Source organism: Procambarus clarkii, chromosome 37 (genome assembly GCF_040958095.1).
Source record: "Procambarus clarkii isolate CNS0578487 chromosome 37, FALCON_Pclarkii_2.0, whole genome shotgun sequence".
Taxonomy (NCBI): Eukaryota; Metazoa; Arthropoda; class Malacostraca; order Decapoda; family Cambaridae; genus Procambarus; species Procambarus clarkii.
The window spans coordinates 16,757,168-16,775,370 of NC_091186.1; the positions used below are offsets into that span (position 1 = coordinate 16,757,168).

Genomic DNA, 18,203 nt, shown 5'->3' on the forward strand with positions numbered 1-18,203 from the left:
CTGAAAACACAACAACAACGTCATTTAAAATAATATATATATATATATATATATATATATATATATATTATATATATATATATATATATATATATATATATATATATATATATATATATATATATATATATATATGTTTCATTGAATATGACCGCATATTCTGTATTTATTATTTTCTGGTTTAGGGCTTCTATCCCTCTAACTATTTTCTTAGCATCAGGGCTTAATTGAAATAGGAGTTCTCCAAAACTCATTTTCGTACTTTTAAGGTGAAGAAAAGAAGTGATTTACTATAGAGTGTATTACACTTATTTGTATAATTTGCACGACGTTTCGAACCTCCATGGTTCATTCTCAAGTGAACAGATCTTACAATACTAGTTGATTTTATACCCGCATTAGGTCAGGTGATAATACAATGAAGGTGAAAACATGGGGGGATACATAAGGGATAAACATAGGGGCTGCAGAAGGCTTATTGGCCCATACGAGGCATCTCCTATCTAAACACAAAGATTAATCCAGTGTAATTGACCTGTTATGTTGGACATTGTCTTCTGTGTTGGCATCGATATGTTCTTGTCTTGTCCTTACTCTCATGGTGGGTAGAGTAAATAGTTCCGTGATTTGGGTGTTCATGGTAGGTCGCTCTATTCTTATGTGAATTGCCTCAAGAATTTGTAATCTTCTTGAATCTTGGGTTTTGTCTATTATGCAAGTATTCTTGTTCAACATTTCTCTTGTTAGAGTAATGTCATGGGCTTGTCTCATGTGATTCCTAGGGGCACCAGATTGAAGATGGCATGTCAAACGCCTCGTCAGCTTGGTCGACGTCATACCTATGTACTTACATTGAAGGTTACATCCTTCGTGGGGGCAAGTGTACATGTATACAACGCTTGACTGCTGTAGAGGGTTCTCCGTCGGCTTCGGGCTGTTTTTGATAAGGAGTTCGGAAGTACTTCCGAACTCTTGTAACTACCTGTACCTGTAACTATATTATCCCATATAAGACAAGAATATCAACTAAAACCTCGCGCACCCGAATCCTTTAATAATATACGGTCTTAAGCCATAGAACCTCCAACAAATCTTTATCTCTGGTATCTGGTATTGGAGAAGTGAAGGCAGGAATTTGGAGGTGCTAGGCTTGCAAGCAGGTCAACCTCAGGTCATATGTGTGTGGCATAAAAATTTCACCACCACCACCACCATAGGCAAACCTCTAAGTTGATGGTTCTAAATTATCATACACATTAGATTTAATCTGTGGTGTATTAATATATCATTCCTCATTCTCTACACCGTATTATTCCGTCTCCCTTTCCCTTAAATCCCAAACCTTTTCCCCTCCTAAATATACCCCATTCCCCTTATATCGCATCTTCTTCCCCGCCATCGTCGGCAGGTAAGACCCTCACTCGCCTTCAGAATTCCCTGGGCGAGTTCCTTTCCAAACGAATAAAAGAAGAGTTTTTCATTAAAAACCCCCACCGTTATATTTGCCGTACCCCGCGCCACCAGCCCGCGCCGGGGAACCCCACGCAGAATATATAACTTTCCTCACCCACGAAAGACAATATTATAATCAGTTCCAAAGTTTTGCCACAATAAACCATCTATTCCTTCAATTATTTTACACATTTTATTTACTTAGTATTCTCGGCAGCCGGGGCGAAGCTGCCGCAAAGTTTGAGATTAATATTAACTATCTGTCCCTCAACGATGAAGAATAATTCGAGTTTTTTTTTAAGGGGGAAGGCGTTAAAAATGCAGGCGTTGTCAGTAGATTTTTCCAGCCGAGAACAATCTAATATTGACTTTAAAAAGAGTCGGTGTTAAGAGCGCCTCCTCTACGGGTATTTAAGGATAAACAAGCCTGATAGACTTGGGAAAATATTGATAAAACTTGGTACGTTCCGTGAGTAGACGACTGAAGCCTGATTAAAAAACTATTGTTGTATGGCAGAATGTCTTCAGGAGTCTGTTTTGCAGAGGTTGTTCTATGGTGTTACCGTATGTTTGGATATGTCACTATTGTGCCATGATAATAGTTGTCTCTTGTATTGTTGTTAAGATGTGTCTCTTCACTAGGATGTGTCACTGATATACTGTGTTAAGATGATGTATTGCTGTTATGTTGTTCTGTGTCACTTTTGTGCCGTTATACTGTGCTACGATGTCGTTTGACACACTGTGTCATATTTCTTATTCACAGGGATGTCAAAATACATTCTCTTCACAAGAGTGTCAAATTACATCCAACTAACAGGAATTCCAAATTACAGCATAATCACGAAGATATCGAGTTACAGCTTTACTTGATATCAATTTACAATATATTCACAAGGATGTCAAATAACCTTTGACTCACTGGAGCGTCAAATTACATCTACCTCACATTGATGTCAATTACACGTGAGTACATTTAGGTAAGTAAATCCAACTCCTTGAGGCATCGAATCTCTTGCATGATAATACACGAGACCCACAAGTGTATGATCAATCACGTATGAGTTCCAGAGTACTGTATAACGTAAAAGAAGTACTGTATACTGTATAACTCTAAAATAACCTGACGCATCCTAACCTATCATTACCTAAGCCAAGAAAACCAAACTATATATATATATATATATATATATATATATATATATATATATATATATGAAGGTGAAAACACGGGGGGATACATAAGGGATAAATATAGGGGCTGCAGAAGGCTTATTGGCCCATACGAGGCATCTCCTATCTAAACACAAAGATTAATTCGGTGTAATTGGCCTGTTATGTTGGACATTGTCTTCTGTGTTGGCATCGATATGTTCTTGTCTTGTCCTTACTCTCATGGTGGGTAGAGTAAATAGTTCCGTGATTTGGGTGTTCATGGTAGGTCGCTCTATTCTTATGTGAATTGCCTCAAGAATATATATATATATATATATATATATATATATATATATATATATATATATATATATATATATATATATATATATATATATATATATATAATATATATATATATATATATATATATATATATATATATATATATATATATATATATATATATATATATATATATATATATATATAGTTTTTAACAATAAAAAATGAGCAGTGAGAAGCGCCTGTGTACTATTTGAGAGTTCACTTCCAGTACATCAACTGGTATGCAGGAATGTCAATAAGTTTTGTAAAGTTTTGAGCGTGCCGTAGTGGCAGCTCATGCACGGACAAGAACCATTTCATTCCACTGACCTTTATTTACCCAGGAAGCAACCCACAACAGTTGACTAGCTCCCAACTGATGATAGACCAGGACGGATCGAAAGTGTCGTCAATTCTTCACGACTGATTCAGATTTGTGGGTTGGGTGTCTAATTTTATAACAACATTATGTTCAAAATATATATCTGAACTTTCTGAAAGATGCATCACTAAGCCCAATATGTTCACCGGTTATCTTCAGTTTTTTTTGTATCCACAATGAATCCACAATTTTTTTGTATCCACAATTTGTATCCACAATAAGGTGAGAATTGCTAAATAAGAATCATTAAAAACTTATGAGCTTTTAACAATATCACTTTTTTTTGTATCTTTATTAAATAATATACAATATAAAATTCACACACACACACATTAATATATATATATATATATATATATATATATATATATATATATATATATATATATATATATATATATATATATAATATATATATATAATATATATATATATATATATATATATATATATATATATATATATATATATATATATATATATATATATATATATCAATTTACAATGAAATTACTACATTACATATAGTTTATATAATTCTTAGTAAACCGATGTTTCATATCATCACTGGGCATTAAACCATCAATATTATACACGATTCTACCTTGCAAGAACTTCAATATTTTGTCTACAGAGTCCGGCTGGTTGGCGCTGCTCCCTGATGCGTTCCTCCATGTCACTGACTTGACAACTATCGAGGAAGTGTTTATTATTTAACTCACGACTCACAGTTAACGATGTGACCTCATGATGAGAAGTTGACCTTCAAGTGGTGTCCCTTTCGCGACGTTACAGGTGTGACCTTTAAATATCGTCGTCGCTTCATGTCACCGGTTACATCAAAATCAACCGCTGTCACTTTATGGAGAAGGTCCCAGCCAGGGAATACAAAGAAACGTGAAACCGGTTGCACCGTCAGCAAACATCAGAAACTATTGATAAACCAGTCGAACTATCCTCTGTCATCAATAATATATTTTAAGAGGGTGTGTTAATAAAGCAACTTACTAGGTTTATGGATTAAGGAGTAACTACAGGTTTTAGGTTGACATAGCTTTTGAGCGGTATTTGTCTCTCGGTAAATGAATATGAGTTAGTGTACGTAGGTAGATATATAAGTTAACAACAAAAGCATTAGTAAAAGACCTTTTCTCATTCTTATTGCATAGCCAAGAACTACTGTTTCGGGTCATTATTTATTGGACCTGTCAATATCAGCATATAAATTGCCTCAGTATAAGACACTTGACAAATTTCAGTCTTGTGTATAAAGCCATGAACCACCAAACAGACTGAACAATAATTTATTAATACTAAAATAGGTCGTTGGCGCCTTATAAACACATTTCATCTTACCTTTGTGTGAGGTACACACATCTCAGCTTTACATGATGCATGTGCGTGTGTGCGTGTGTGTGGCAAGAACACACAGATCAGAAAAGCACAGGAATGAAGCTCAACACTTGTTTCCAAAATGAGACCCTCTTGATCAGAATAAAGGTAACACAACGACTGTTACATGTGGAATGTTAATGAAACCAGTCATATGCTAGGACATATCAACGTCCCGTCCTAAGCCTCAGGTACTAAATACCTTATAAAAAAATCTAAATTACTGACAATATCAGGAATCCTCTGCACATAGGAAATATGGAAGATTTAAATATTTTGTATATAAATGCAACTATTTTTATATTGAATTCTGTGCATCGCTTTTGCTAGTGGCTCTTCAAGCGGTCTCTTTTTCTTCAGGCTTGAATTTGGAATAACGCTGAAGAGGCTATTAATCACAATGTCTTTCCACATGACGCTATAATTGTGTTTAGGTGTATCTGGGCGTTTATTATTTATGTTTGCTGGTATACAAAATATTACAAGTTAGTTTTCATAACTTAATCGAATTTATTCGTCATAAACCTTTGGAACATTCCACCTTGAATATTTTTGTCCTTATACCGGATCATTTAAACACCCTTTGTTTTACATTTTCAGGAGAAAAGTAACTTTCCCCATTTCACACACTAAAAAAAAGACATTTAAATACCAAATTCACATCACAAGAAGGAATATGAAACCCTCGGAGACACTGAAACAAACCCCCAATATCACAACAACAACCAAAGACTTTACAGAAGCAGGCTGTAAAAACAAGCAATCAGGAGCAACAATGCATAGGGTGAGGTCGGCCCCGCCTGTTGTGGCAAGCGACCAGCACCCTGACCCACCCTCGCCACCCCATGGATCACCCACATCACCTCACGGACAGCCCACACCACCCCACACTAAAGGACAACGAGCACCCAATTTTGTCTATATCTCCAACCCCTCAGGCGAGTCCTGGGAATAGGTTGAGAGCCAAGAGCCGGTCTGTGGAGAGAGGGGGCTCTATTGAGTATAGTGGGGCTCTGTGAGATTTAGTAAATTTGCTAACAAAATGGGCCTGAAAAGAGATTAAAAGCCTAATGCAACAAATCCTCAGAGGCCTGGTCTGTGTACCAAGATTGTAGACAGGCTTTCATTATAAACTAATTTGTGATTATCGTAAATCATTCCTCCATCAGCGCCAAATATAGAATGTTTAGCAAGATTCGTTTGTCTCAAAATGCAGCTCATATGAGGGTTTTGAGTATTTTTCTTTTCATTAACACCGTTTTGGGCGATATGTGCGCCGCCTTTGAATGCTCCTCATAATGTGTAGACCACTTCTGGACGCTCCTCATGTTGCGTGCACCACCTCTAGTCACTCACAATGCGTGCACGCCATCTGGACACTCATAGAGTCACACACTGGGTTTCGATCGAGGACCACCCTCACACCTTTATAGGTCATATGACAGTGTTGAACATATATAGATATAAAAGTGTGAAATATGTCACATATGAAAAGAATGAAACCTATTGGAAAAAGAATGAGGAAATAAGATGAGGTGGTGTTTTAATTTCGCCACAGTATGGCAGCCTTGCCAGTGCACGAAGCAACATTGATGCATTAGCCTTTGTCAACAAGTCATTACTCATCGGGGGATCAGGGTTCGACTCCCGGATGGGGCAGAAATGGTTGGGCATTCTCTGTAATGCTTTTGCGCTACCGCTCACAGGATGAGTATGGGGTGCACGATAAACTAGCCGCCTTCGGCGGCAACAATCAAAATGGTTGAGCATGTTTCCTTTCACCTACTGCACCTATTTATGAAGCAGTAAATAGATACCCGCGAGTTAGGCAACTGTTATGGGGGATACATCATGAGGAGTGCCAGTAGTTTTCTAAGCGAGCTTCAGCTCCTGGGACCCATTTCACGGTTACCTGCCCCTGCCTACACCTCCCTGAGCTCACCCCAAACCGTCACCTCCCTGATGAGATCTTTAACATGAGCCATCACTTGACAAAATGATATAATGCAACAAAGTTATTGTACAAATTGCTGCAACAAGAAGTACATTAGAGGAATGAGTCACTTCATTCACCTTGTTGGCGCTGGCACAGTGAGTCTTGCTCCTGTATGTTCCTGTGTGAGAGTCTAGCTCCTGTATGTTCCTGTGTGAGAGTCTAGCTCCTGTATGTTCCTGTGTGAGAGTCTTGCTCCTGTATGTTCCTGTGTGAGAGTCTTGCTCCTGTATGTTCCTGTGTGAGAGTCTAGCCCCTGTATGTTCCTGTGTGAGAGTCTAGCTCCTGTATGTTCCTGTGTGAGAGTCTTGCTCCTGTATGTTCCTGTGTGAGAGTCTAGCCCCTGTATGTTCCTGTGTGAGAGTCTAGCCCCTGTATGTTCCTGTGTGAGAGTCTAGCCCCTGTATGTTCCTGTGTGAGAGTCTAGCTCCTGTATGTTCCTGTGTGAGAGTCTAGCTCCTGTATGTTCCTGTGTGAGAGTTTTGCTCCTGTATGTTCCTGTGTGAGAGTCTAGCCCCTGTATGTTCCTGTGTGAGAGTCTAGCCCCTGTATGTTCCTGTGTGAGAGTCTAGCCCCTGTATGTTCCTGTGTGAGAGTCTAGCTCCTGTATGTTCCTGTGTGAGAGTCTAGCTCCTGTATGTTCCTGTGTGAGAGTCTAGCTCCTGTATTTTCCTGTGTGAGAGTCTAGCTCCTGTATGTTCCTGTGTGAGAGTCTAGCCCCTGTATGTTCCTGTGTGAGAGTCTAGCCCCTGTATGTTCCTGTGTGAGAGTCTAGCTCCTGTATGTTCCTGTGTGAGAGTCTAGCTCCTGTATGTTCCTGTGTGAGAGGCTAGCTCCTGTATGTTCCTGTGTGAGAGTCTAGCTCCTGTATGTTCCTGTGTGAGAGTCTAGCTCCTGTATGTTCCTGTGTGAGAGTCTAGCTCCTGTATGTTCCTGTGTGAGAGTCTAGCTCCTGTATGTTCCTGTGTCAGAGTCTAGCTCCTGTATGTTCCTGTGTGAGAGTCTAGCTCCTGTATGTTCCTGTGTCAGAGTCTAGCTCCTGTATGTTCCTGTGTCAGAGTCTAGCTCCTGTATGTTCCTGTGTGAGAGTCTAGCTCCTGTATGTTCCTGTGTGAGAGTCTAGCTCCTGTATGTTCCTGTGTGAGAGTCTTGCTCCTGTATGTTCCTGTGTGAGAGTCTAGCTCCTGTATGAGAGTCTAGCTCCTGTATGAGAGTCTTGCTCCTGTATGTTCTTGTGTGAGAGTCTAGCACCTGTAAGCTCATGAGCGCGTCAATCAACTACAGTGACACCTGCACAAGACTCAGGTTTATTTATTTACAGCTGTGTGAGATCTACATTGCTCACGTTAAAAATTCAGCCACAGAACACTTTTCATGGTGCCTCGTAGGGGCCTCGTAGCCTGGTGGATAGCGCGCAGGACTCGTAATTCTGTGGCGCGGGTTCGATTCCCGCACGAGGCAGAAACAAGTGGGCAAAGTTTCTTTCACCCTGAATGCCCCTGTTACCTAGCAGTAAATAGGTACCTGGGAGTTAAGTCAGCTGTCACGGGCTGCTTCCTGGGGGTGGAGGCCTGGTCTAGGACCGGGCCGCGGGGACACTAAAGCCCCGAAATCATCTCAAGATAACCTCAAGATAAGATGGTGGACGAGGAGGTAAGGGTGCTGAGCAGTGAGAGAGAGAGAGAGAGAGAGAGAGAGAGAGAGAGAGAGAGAGAGAGAGAGAGAGAGAGAGAGAGAGAGAGAGAGAGAGAGAGAGAGAGAGAGAGAGAGAGAGAGAGAGAGAGAGAGATAGCAAGTAATTGTGGACGGAGCAGACAATGTGGATTAGCTAGGCTCCAGAGACTACGGAGGCTACAGAGAACGAGTCATGGTAGAGGGGGCTACTGTCTACAGTCATGGTAGAGGGGGCTACTGTCTACAGTCATGGTAGAGGGGGCTACCGTCTCTACAGAGAATCATTGCTAGGGACTACAGGAGGCTACAGAGGGAGCACAAAGAAGTAGGTAGAAGAGGGCGACACCCAAGACCCACAAGGTTACAACTGGATAAACACCCATGATTACTTTTGAGATAGAGCAATAGAGACATTTTGGGACCATTGTTCGACATGTTATGGTCTTAACCTGGTCATTTTTCTCTCCATGGTTTGAGGCTCTGGTGGTGGTGGTTGTGGTGGTGGTAACAGTGGTGGTAATGCTGGTGGTGGTGGTGGTGGTGGTGATAAATGTAGCGCTGATGGAGATAGTTATGATGTGGGCAGGGATAGTGGTAGTGGGAATGTTAATAACGAATGGTGATGATGACAGGTGGTGGTGATGATAGTCACAACGTCACTAAACTCATGTACTAAGTTGCCCGAACCTAACCGAAACGAAAACCCACGAATAGAAAACATCACCTAATTTTTGTATCCAAGGGTATATCAGTTTTTGGCATTAGGGTGTATATACGTCAAAATACTATTTGACAGGACGGGTTGACATAAAACGATTGGGCAAGAGGATATGTTGCAGTCCGTTGCATCAGATTTTAAAACCAACAAACCTAACCTAACATAATTTCACCTAATCCAAATCTAACTTAAACCTATAGGCAAGTACATTCTAATTGTTTCAACGAACAGAAAACGAGGTTTGTCGAATCGTCTGAGGCTTCTATAACTTGAATTTTCCGAGTTAGGAATCATACTTTCTATACTAGTTGACTAGTATAGTGACCGTGTATAGTATGATATAACCATGAAGATAACAGCTAAATAAAGGATTAACAGCGTGTCTTCATGCCTTTATGTATCACTTAGTAGTGACAAAATATATTTATCCATCTGTCACGCGGTAGAAAGACCCCAAATCCTGTTGTCAAGATTTGTTATGTGGCCCCAATTGGCAAGGCAAATGGTCACGATACAGTCGCAGCAATTGACAGTGGCACAGGGGACCTGAAAATGGTCAGTCAAGATCCGTGTGCGTTGTGTTGACAAGCAGGTAGAGAGAGAGAGAGAGAGAGAGAGAGAGGGGAGGGGGCTGTCAAGACCACTTCTTAAGCCCTCACGTGGTCGATCACGAGGGCACAAGCCCAACAAGAGTCCCCTCCTCCCCCTCCCTCCTCAACACCTATCAAAATATCCATCTTTTTGTTGTCGTGGCTTTTGTTGAGACGCCACGATGCCTGCAGGAGACGCCACCCGCGGGAATTATTATTATTATATAGAACACAAAAAGGAGAGAATAAAATGTCATACGACCCGCATGTTCTTGGGGGTCGTTTTGGCCGGGAAAATAAAAATTGACCAGCTGAAGAAATGAAATAAAGAATGTAATGAGGGAGAATGTCTGGGTGTAGGGAAGACGACGCGCACAGATACACAGGCGAAAACTGCTCAGCCCGCCGTGACATCAGTGCGGGGGGGGGGGTTCTGGGAGGGGAGCTGACATCACCAGAGAAGGGAGATGGGAGTAAGGGAGGAGAGGGGGTAATAGACATCCCTACAAGGGGAGGGAAGTGGGGTGGGCCAAAGGTAGGGAAGTGGGGTGGGCTAAGGATAGGGAAGTAGGGTTGGTCAAGGGTAGGGAAGGTAGGTAACATCCTCACTGGAAAACAGAGGGAGAGGGGGGGGGGGGCAGATAACGGCCTTAATATTAACAACACATTAGTCGTATGTGTAATATCGCACTAACCTTGATTGACGCAGCAAGGAAGTCAAGCTTCAGTTCTGAACTCTTATTGCCAAGAATACTAATTAAAATATAACAGACATATCGCCAAACGAAATAAGCGATACAGAAGCTTAAAACAGGAGAGCGAAACATCACAAAAGTGGATTCAAGAAACTCAATATATATTTTCTCCGTGGCTCAACCCATTACAAATGTTGTGTGGTGGGAGACCTCATCATCGGTACAGGGGGGGGTTACAGAACCCCATCACGGAGCCCCCCCTTCTGAGGACGACGACACAAGTTAGTCCAGTAATCAGATGATCAAACATGTTTAATTCGTCAACAATCAAACTCGTCATTGTCTTCACTTAACTTCAATCAAGAGTGTGCTCAAGAAGGGCGTATGTGCAGGGGGCATAAACAAGCAGCAAATAATCCCTAGGGTGAAGAGCAACACGGGCGATATCACCGAACGTCACCTTCCATAATAGCCTCTAACAGGGATTAATCTATTGGAAAAAAAAGAGGCTACAAATATTGAGGAGTCTGAATGTCTAGCCATGTTTGGTGGTCACTACGGGTCACGTAGCCAACAACTTGATACCATTATATTTTGTTCCAGTTGAAAGCGAGCGTGTGAGGCGTTGAGTTGACGAGTTGAATAGAGTGTATCTGTTTATTCTCTCTCTCTCTCTCTCTCTCTCTCTCTCTCTCTCTCTCTCTCTCTCTCTCTCTCTCTCTCTCTCTCTCTCTCTCTCTCTCTCTCTGTCTCTCTGTCTCTCTCTCTCTCTCTCTCTCTGTCTCTCTCTCTCTCTCTCTCTCTCTCTCTCTCTCTCTCTCTCTCTCTCTGTCTCTCTCTCTCTCTCTCTCTCTCTCTCTCTCTCTCTCTCTCTCTCTCTCTCTCTCTCTCTCTCTCTCTCTGTCTCTCTCTCTGTCTCTCTCTCTCTCTCTCTCTCTCTCTCTCTCTGTCTCTCTCTCTCTCTCTCTCTCTCTCTCTCTCTCTCTCTCTCTCTCTCTGTCTGTCTGTCTGTCTCTCTCTCTCTCTCTCTCTCTCTCTCTCTCTCTCTCTCTCTCTCTCTCTCTCTCTCTCTCTCTCTCTCTCTCTCTCTTTCTATTCGTCTCTCTCGGCAAATGTGAAGGAATGGTGACGTACAGCAAAGCACAATCGACTTGAGAATGGTCCAGGACGGACCGAAACATACTCGTCCCTTCACTTTCTAGTGTGTGGTTTGGTCGACGTATATTTGTTTATGTCTTTGCGACGAAAGGTTTAGGGCTGAGGGGTACTTACTCTAAGTCACGACAAATATATTTGTTTACGTGTGTTCAGGCAAAAGTTATGCAACACCGTTTCTCGAGTGTTTGAAAAAGGCAGTAAGACCACTCTTTATACTGCTATTGTCGTCTCTGTTTTGCTTCAACTTTATTCGTGTGTGTGTCTTCCTCCTAGCCCAGCGGTATCTCACTCTCTCACTCAGTTCGGCTTCCCATTCCTTTGTTATCCACTCACCGCTCCCTTCCCATCACGTGCCTCCCTCTGTTCCACCTCTCCCTTCCCTCTCACCCACACCTTGTAATAATCCAAAACTTTTTTTCTTGGACCCGTAACTCAAAGTGGTCTTAGAAAAAGTGCCGCTGCCGCTGACGCAAGCAATACTCTAACTCCGAAACAGTTAACCTCGACACTTTTTCTTTCTGGGAATACCATAAAGTGAGGAGGTAAAAACTTAAATCATTTGTGCCTCAAAATGGGAACTGGCTAGCGTTGTGTGGCCGCTGGCCCGCCGTCCCCTCCTGCTTATGGGCTGGCAACCTCCCTGCCAACAAAGCCTTCAACTTACCTTTCGCTGGTGATTCCGAGGATCAAGGTCCCCCCGCGGCCCGGTCGCTGACCAGGCCTCCTCCTGGTCGGTGGACTGGTCAACCAAGGCTGTTGGACGCGGTTGCTTGCAACCTGACGTATGAATGATTAGGTTTTCTTATCCCTAGTTCTCTTCCTCTTCTGTGCCCAGTTTCCATCTCTACCTAAGCCCTTTCTTCACCCTAAGTGCCCCTGCTCTGCCTTCTCTCCGATAGCTCTTATATGCCTACCGGCCCACACCCTAGTATTTCCCTGCTAATACCCAATGCGTTGGTTATTATAGCGTACAAAACGCGACGTAATTGTTGAAGGGTTGCATTGCAACATCTTTCACTAGTGTTGTTGCTACAACCATTTCCAAGCTTGTTATATCGTCTGAACGTTTAAATAATTACATTTTTCCTTTTTGCTTCGTTAATTACGTAATTAGAGCAAGTGAAAAAATATGAAATAAATCATAAAATAACTGGAACATTTGTACACAATGAAAATCACAATACGGTGATATTTCTAAGAGAAAATAGTTGAAGCAGAATGGTTATCTTGAGATGATTTCGGGGCTTAGCGTCCCCGCGGCCCGGTCCTCGACCAGGCCTCCTTTTTGATACCCACTTCCCAGGAAGCAGCCCGTAGCAGCTGTCTAACTCCCAGGTACCTATTTACTACTAAGTGAACAGGGGGGAGGGCTTCATAGGGTGAAAGAAACTGCCAATTTGTTTCCCCCCTCCACTGGGGATCGAAGCCGGAACCTCAGGACTACGAATCCGAAGCGCTGATCACTCGGCTGTCAGGCCCAGGAACTCGAATCCTCCTAGGTCACCCCCAGACGCATATCGTGGTTTGTGGGTTAAGGCGCACGTCAGGAATTACCCAGGACGTAAGTTCGAGCCCCGTCCTGCCTCAAAGATTTTCTTTTAATGGTTGTAATTAAAATTATAACAACAATATAACAACACCACGAGAAGCAAAGGCAAAATAAGGATATATATATATATATATATATATATATATATATATATATATATATATATATATATATATATATATATATATATATATATAACAAAATAAGATATATATAAATATATATCTTATTTATATAAATCTACCGACTGGTGAATATAACGCTTGAAACTATTAAATCGACAACGACGTTTCCGTGTTTTTCAGGGTTATTTCCCAATATTAGAATAGGGGATATAGGTTAGATCTTGCTAGGATTGATTAGGTAAGATTTTAAGGGTTGACAAATGCTAATCTTCTTGTTTGATAACCTGTTGGCTTGAGACAGTTAAGTTAAGCAAGTCCCAGCTGTGTCTGGGTACAAGTGACAGGATGAACAACCCAGCGGGTTTTCTTCCTATTGGGGAGTGTTGTACATGCTGCTATGGCGGTGTGTCCACTCACAGGATGAGTGGCGCTGCCCAATACTGTCACTATGGCGGTGTGTCCACTCACAGGATGAGTGGCGCTGCCCAATACTGTCACTATGGCGGTGTGTCCACTCACAAGATGAGTGGCGCTGCCCAATACTGTCACTATGGCGGTGTGTCCACTCACAGGATGAGTGGCGCTGCCCAATACTGTCACTATGGCGGTGTGTCCACTCACAGGATGAGTGACGCTGCCCAATACTGTCACTATGGCGGTGTGTCCACTCACAGGATGAGTGGCGCTGCCCAATACTGTCACTATGGCGGTGTGTCCACTCACAAGATGAGTAGCGCTGCCCAATACTGTCACTATGGCGGTGTGTCCACTCACAGGATGAGTGACGCTGCCCAATACTGTCACTATGGCGGTGTGTCCACTCACAGGATGAGTGGTGCTGCCCAATACTGTCACTATGGCGGTGTGTCCACTCACAGGATGAGTGACGCTGCCCAATACTGTCACTATGGCGGTGTGTCCACTCACAGGATGAGTGACGCTGCCCAATACTGTCACTATGGCGGTGTGTCCACTCACAGGATGAGTGGCGCTGCCCAATACTGTCACTATGGCGGTGTGTCCACTCACAGGATGAGTGACGCAGCCCAATACTGTCACTATGGCGGTGTGTCCACTCACAGGATGAGTGACGCTGCCCAATACTGTCACTATGGCGGTGTGTCCACTCACAGGATGAGTGGCGCTGCCCAATAAACTCCCCCCTCGGGGGAAAAATATAAAAATTTGTTGACTGGGTCCCCCGCAGCCTAGTCTCTGACCATAGGCCTCTCTTGACAAGCATATTCAATAAATAACCAGAGCTGGATACTGAGTTAGAAAATGCGGAAAGCTACGAGCGTAATTCCCATTTTTTAAGAAAGAAAATAGACCACTTGCTACCAACTTGTCCTCCCATTAATTTGAAGTCAACTGTGGCAAAATTATCTAGAGCGATAATCACAAATGTCATTCGAACTCATCTTGGGGGAAAAAATGCATTAATAAAACATTCGCAACATCGCTTTACTAAAGGACAGTCATGTTCAAAAAAGTTTTTACTCGTGTGTTTTTAACATATTTGAAGCAGCGGACTGATAAAGATTAGAATATTATTTACCTGGACACGACTAAAGATTTTTGACACTGTTCCACACGACAGATTAATTAATTAGGATGGAAGAGGAGGCGTGTGGATCAGGCTGGAAGAGGAGGTTTGTGGATCAGGCTGGAAGAGGAGGTTTGTGGATCAGGCTGGAAGAGGAGGCGTGTGAATCAGGACAGAAAAAGAGATTTGTGGTATCGCTCAGAACTTGCACCAGGGTATGTTTAACACGCAGAAATCAGGCCAGCACATATGAACTAAAATCTAGGAAAAGGGGAATGGATGATGGGAAAAAGGGTAATGGGGTCCTCAAGACAACAAGTACGAAACCTGTACATCTTTCCTCAATTACATTTATTACACAGTTGATGAGCTTCGAAGCTCTACGAGGTAGTTTATACAAACAATAACCTGACGTTGTGAAGTTTCGAAGCTCGAAAACACTTTTAATGTAGGTAAACAAAGTCGAAATGGTTAAGAAAAGATGTACAGGTTTCGTAAATGGAACCTCTGTTATAAATAACTTCGTCATTAAAATCTAGTGGGTTATGATCTCAGACTTGATGAAGGAAAGCCTATTTAGACTCTAAATTGATAATTGATAATTATAATTGATAATATAATTGGATTGATAATTGATATGTAGTTCACCGATGAAAAGTATTTGGGTATATGTTCTTATCTTGAAATAATTTCGGGGCTTAGCGTCCTCGCGGCCCGGACCCAACCACTTGGACGGTCGGGGATTGAACGCCGACCTGCATGAGGCGAGACCGTCGCTCTACCGTCCAGTCAAAGTGGCTGGATGCCTTGAACTCAAGTGTCACAAGATTTGACAAGAAATATATTATTCAATCAATACAATAAATTTCTGTACTCAGTTTTGTTGGGAAGCTTATGCAGAAGTGACTTGAAACAACCGCTATTATTAACACCCATGACGCAATGGACGCCCCTGACGCAACGGACATCCCTGACGCAACGGACGCCATTGACGCAACGGACCCCCCTGACGCAACGGACGCCCCTGACACAACGGACGCTTAAGACGCAACGGACGCCTATGACGCAACGGTCGCCCCTGACGCAACGGTCGCCCCTGACGCAACGGACGCCCCTGACGCAACGGACGCCCCTGACGCAACGAACACCCCTGATGCAACGGACATCCCTGACGCAACGGACGCCCCTTGACGCAACGGACGCCCCTTGACGCAACGGACGCCCCTGACGCAACGGACACTCCCGACGCAACGGACGCCCTTGACGAAACTGACATCCCTGACGCAACGGACGCCTATAATGCAACGGACACCCCTGACGCAACGGACATTTATTAGTCGACGAGTATAGATAAGAACCCGACAGATAACAGTACTTGAAAGGTCAATAACGGGATTATCTATGACTCCTGTGTAATGTATTTCTCTACTTGTAATACCCGTAAGACTACATTCTGAATTTATTTGTTTACACTGGAACAGAGGATTGCAAGCTCCTGTTAGCAGGCTGGGGGCTCTCCCTTTCCATAGCTTGTAATAAGCCTTATACCTCACTAGTTTCCCCTGGTATATAGCCCGCCAATCGTTTAACAACCAGGTACCCAATTACTGCTGGGTGAACAGAAGCGTGCAGTTAAGGATTAGCGCCTAGCCAACCCTTCTCGGCCAGGATACAAACCCATGGCATATATGGCTCAAGAAGGGCGAGGCGAGTGTTACCACTGTGCCACTTGTAATGCCAAGTATGCGTCTCGACTTGGCACCACGAGGCCAAGTATTATCGTTACGGTGAATATAATTTAGCAGATAAGACGAATATGTCTCATACTCTCTCTCTCTCTCCGGTAATCACATTAAAGAAATTCCGTCTCACGTAACCTTTCTCTTCCTCAAATCCTTATTTCCTGCTTATGCCGAAGTCCTCGTCTCGTCACTCTCATAATTAAGAGTCTCCATTTACCTTCAAAGTCATTTGAGAGTTCCAATCGAGTTTACCGAACCAAAAAGGTTCTATCTCTGTGAATATCTCCTTCGTTGTTTATATTTATTTTCTAATAAACGTATGTATACACGTGATAGAAATCATTATGTTAAAAAATTCGGGTTTTCTTGTAAAATATTGTATCTTGCAAAAAGTCGCGTAAAAGAAGTTCTGATTTACGTCAAAAGTCTCCATAAATCCTTTGAGGATTTGATGTCCTTGATATTCTGTGTTTGTGATCAATTATTTGTTCCTCGACATTTATACAACACAATTTCAGCGTTGGAGTCACAATAACGTGGCTGAAATATGTTGACCAGGCCACACACTAGAAGGTGAAGGGACGTCACGACGTTTCGGTCCATCCTGGACCATTCTCAAGTCGATTGTGAGAACGGTCCAGGACGGACCGAAACGTCGTCGTCCCTTCACTTCCTAGTGTGTGGTCTGGTCAACACTCAGGGTTAGATTTTTTATGGCGTTACGTTATTTGTTATCTCGTAACAATGCGATAGCGTTATTTTTATGGCTTAACGTAATATTTTATGCTTTAGTAACGCAATAATGTTATTTTTTATGGAGAATCAACGCTATTTTTATTTTTTATGGTAAATAACGTTATTTTTATGGTAAATAACGTTAATGTTATGGCAAACAACGGTATTTTTACAGTTAACAACGCAAAATTGTCATTTTTTATGGTAAACAATGTTATTTTTATATGGAGAATCAACGTTATTTTTATGGAAAACAACGGAATATTCTTATTTTTTATGGTAAATAACGTTATTGTTATGGTAAATAACGTTAATTTTATAGCAAACAACGTTATTTTCATGGTAAATAACGCAATAATATTATTTTTCTAGTTTAACAACGTTGTTTTTTCATGGTGTGGATCAAGCATTACGGAGGTCCTGATCCAGTTGGCTTCCCTCTGGAGGATTGGATGATTGGTTCACATGATTGGGGGGGTGGTTGTTTCTTACAGTGTCGAGCTTTAGCTCACGGAACCCGCTTTTACAGTCGCCTAATCTCACGGCTCCCAACCACCCTACATGTTTCCGGCTACGTTATTCTTGAAATTGTGTATGAAGTTGCTTCTACTAGCTCCTCGTGTGGTTCACTCTAATGGATTCTGCTATCACAGGCCGTGGGGTTAGGTGTGGGAGCTAGGGGGGTGGGGGAGGGTGGGGAGAGGGGTTTGATAGAGGGAGGGGTGGGGAGGGGTGAGTGGAGGGTGGGGATAGGAGCAGGGCATGGATGAAGGGCAGGACATGGATGAAGGGATGCAGTAATCCAGCTCTTAATATATCTTAGAAAAAAACTGAAGTTCATACGAAAAAAAAACATAGAAAAATAAAGTTTCAAACTCCAAAAATCAAACCATAAAAATATTACTAATATAAAAAAAACTAGATTACACAGTCAACAACAACAACATTACTGTTTTTATAGCCGCAGGAT

General features: G+C 42.3%; 1 long non-coding RNA gene across 1 annotated transcript in view; it reads right to left on the reverse strand.

Annotated features, from left to right (window-relative positions):
• LOC123765699 (uncharacterized) overlaps window positions 1-18,203 on the reverse strand; it is a 122,181-nt gene that overhangs the window by 70,881 nt on the left and 33,097 nt on the right. The gene's annotated exons all lie outside the window — the stretch shown is intronic.